Source organism: Apium graveolens, chromosome 8, assembly GCF_009905375.1.
Source record: "Apium graveolens cultivar Ventura chromosome 8, ASM990537v1, whole genome shotgun sequence".
In the NCBI taxonomy this organism is placed as follows: domain Eukaryota; kingdom Viridiplantae; phylum Streptophyta; class Magnoliopsida; order Apiales; family Apiaceae; genus Apium; species Apium graveolens.
This window is the reverse complement of record NC_133654.1, coordinates 58,662,262-58,665,826: the sequence shown is the minus strand read 5'-3', so window position 1 is coordinate 58,665,826 and position 3,565 is coordinate 58,662,262. Positions and strand designations below refer to the sequence as shown.

Here is a 3,565-nt window from a genome sequence, read left to right as displayed (position 1 = left end):
TAATGAAGTGAAAATGAATTTAAGGATTTAGAACTTGCCATGCTAGCATCGGTTCATGTATTGTTATGCATGATTTGTAGGTAATTTTAACCATCTTACTTGCCCTGTGTAATCAAGATAGATAACTTATCCTTAAACTGTTATGTTATCAAATTTTATAGATATATAGGGTCTCAATATAATTGGTTTCTATTCAGCTTCCATCTCTTTTGTGGATGTCTGGTAGTATGGTACTCGTGCAACAAAAGTTGGCGTTTATCAGTTTCGTGTTATCTGATTAGTATCATTACCATTGCATGCTAAGGTTAAGAATGAAAAGGCTATTGAATGAAGTATTTAATGAAGTTAGAATCCCATGTTTGTCATATATATTAATTCAGTCAATCTTATTCTCGTAGTTATAATTGTTTACTTTAATTCTTAGTTATAATCAACCTCAAATTGTGATTCGTCTTAGCATTGAATAATAACCATATCATTGTTGCATAAGTGCATAAATTAATTAATCAACCAAGCCAGTCTCTGTGGGAATGAACTAGAAAAGATTCTATACTACTTGCGAACTCGTATACTTGCGTGTATTATTAGCGCGTGTTTAGCGACTAACAAGTGTTTGGCGCCGCTGCCAGGGACTGCAGTGTTAATTTTTAGTTTATGTGTTTGTCATCAGTGGTCATTAAAATTCACTGACTCAGACATTGTTACTTATCTACTTTCTTGTCTTATTTCAGGAGATCTAGCGAGCATTTATGCATACGCGTTCTCGAACTCGTAAGAGAAATCTGGATCAAGCCGAGGAAGAAGCGATAGTGGTTCAAAGAGAAGTCGTTGAAGAAGAAGTGAAGGTAGAAGAAAAAGAAAAAGTTGAAGAACCAGTGGTAATAGTGATGGTAGATGAAGCAGAAAATCCTAAGGCTTTGATGGACTATTCTCAGCCTAAGATCAATGACATTCAGTCAAGCATCATCAGACCAGCCGTTTCGGCTAACACTTTTGAGATCAAAGCAGGCACGATTCAGATGATAGAGAACTCAGTTCAGTTTGGGGGTTCTCCTACTGAAGACCCCAACATGCACATCAGGGATTTCATCGAGATCTGCGATACTTTCAAGTTCAATGGTGTGACTGAGGATGCTATCAAGTTGCGACTCTTCCCATTCTCTCTTAGGGACAAAGCTAAGTGCTGCTTACATTCTCTACCACCAGGGTCTATCACTAAATGGGAAGATCTTGCTCAAAAATTTCTCACTAAATTCTTCCCTATGACGAAGACTGCAGCAATCATGAATGCTCTTACTCAGTTTGGTCAGCAAACTGGAGAATCTCTGTGTGAGGCTTGGGATCGATATAAAGAGATGTTAAGGAAGTGCCCACACCGTGGCATGCCTGATTGGATTATTATCAACTGTTTCTACAATGGATTGGGTGCTACTTCTAGACCCATGCTTGATGCAACATCGGGAGGAGCCTTGTGGGCTAAAAACTACGATGAAGCTTATGAATTGATCGAACTGATGGCTGCTAATGAATACCAGAATCCTTCCTAGAGACTGACTCAGGGGAAAGTCACAGGAATTCTGGAGTTGGATGCAGCAACTGCTATAGCTGCCCAACTTAAGGCCTTGACAATGAAGGTGGACTCTTTGGCTAATTATGGACTTAATCAAATCACGAGTGTCTGCGAGCTATATGCTGGGGCTCATGAGACTGATCAATGTGCTATATCTAGTGAATCAGCTCAGTTTGTGAGCAATTTTCAGCATCCGCAACAACCTGCGCCATCCATCTATCATCCCAACAACCGCAATTATCCTAATTTTAGCTGGAGAAACGCTCAGAATGCGGTTCAACAGCCTTATCAGCAGTATCCAGCTAAGCAGTACAACCCCCAGGTTTTCAGCAACCACAATATGCACCAAGACAACAACTCCAGCTGCAACAAACTAATGAGAAATCTGAATTAGAGGAGTTGAAGCTTATGTGCAAGAGTCAAACTGTTTCTATCAAGACCTTGGAAAATCAAATCGGTCAAATTTCCAGTGCCTTGCTAAATTATCAACCTGGTACATTGCTTAGTGACATTGAGGTGCCAGGAAGGAAGGAAGTTAAGGAACAGGTAAAGGCAATCACTTTGAGGTCTGGAAGGGTTGCGAATACCGAACAAACTCAAAAGTTGACTGAAGAAGCTGAGGCTGAGAAAGAAGTAGAGCAGCAGGAAGTAGAAGTGGAACCAAGGAAGACTACTATTGAGCACACTCCTCCTGAGGGTAATACAGGGGAGAAACAGATCTCTCCTCCACCGCCTTTTTGGAAGCGGCTGCAGAAGAAAAAGCTGGACAAGCAATTTGAGAAGTTTCTGGAGGTGTTCAAGAAACTTCATATCAACATACTTTCATTGAGGCTCTTGAGCAGATGCCTAGTTATGCAAAGTTTATGAAAGGTATTCTCTCTCGGAAAGTGAAGCTAGATGATTTAGAGACTGTCGCTCTCACGGAGGAATGCAGTGTTGTGCTGCAACAGAGTTGCCTCCGAAGCTTAAAGATCCTGGAAGCTTCACTATTCCGTGCACTATTGGAAAAGTATCTTTTGATAGATGCTTATGTGACTTGGGAGCTAGCATCAATTTGATGCCCTTGTCAATCTTCAAGCAGTTGGACTTGCCTGATCCAAAACTAACTTATATGACCTTGCAGTTGGCCAACTGTTCTATTACGTATCCGCGGGCTATTGTGGAGGATGTCTGGGTTAAGGATGATAAACTCATCTTCCCTGCTGAATATGTTATTCTGGATTTCGAGGAAGATAAGAAGATTCCCATAATCTTGGGAAGACCTTTCTGGGCAACTCGATGAACTCTGATAGATGTACAGAAGGGTGAGCTCACGATGTGAGTACTGGATCAGGATGTAACTTTTAATGTGTTCAATGTTATGAAATTTCCTACTGATAATGAGGAGTGTTTAAAAGTGGAGTTGGTTGATTCTGTGGTTACTTCAGAACTTGATCAATTGCTAAGGTCTGATGCTTTAGAGAAAGCCTTATTGGGAAATTCAGACAGTGAAGATGACGAAGGTGAAGAACAATTGCAATATTTGAATGCTTCTCCCTAGAAAAGGAAGATTGATATGCCTTTTAAATCTCTTGGAATGGAGGAATTGAGCAAAGCTCCTAAACGCCTCAAGCCATCTATTGAGGAAGCTCCTACTCTTGAGCTTAAGCCTTTACTTGAGCATTTGAGGTATGCGTTTTTAGGTAATGCATCTACTCTGCCGGTTATTATTGCATCTGACCTTTCAGGTAGTGACGAGGAAAAGCTTTTGAGGATTCTAAGAGAATTCAAATCGGCAATTGGATGGATTATAGCAGATATCAAGGGAATCATCCCTTCTTATTGCATGCATAAAATTCTGCTAGAGGAAGGTAGCAAGCCTACGTTCGAGCAACAAAGACACCTCAATCCAATCATGAAGGAAGTAGTGAAGAAGGAAATTCTTAAGTGGATAGATGCAGGGATCGTCTACCCTATTTCTGACAGTTCATGAGTAAGCCCGGTTCAATGTGTGCT

The 3,565-nt window shown here is 40.6% G+C and overlaps 1 non-coding gene across 1 annotated transcript; it reads right to left on the bottom strand.

Annotated features, from left to right (window-relative positions):
* Nucleotides 1-1,277: 1,277 nt before the first annotated feature.
* LOC141681117 (small nucleolar RNA R71) lies at nucleotides 1,278-1,384 on the bottom strand. Its single transcript, XR_012558560.1, has one exon. It is a non-coding gene; the product is annotated as a small nucleolar RNA R71 (small nucleolar RNA).
* Nucleotides 1,385-3,565: the final 2,181 nt, after the last annotated feature.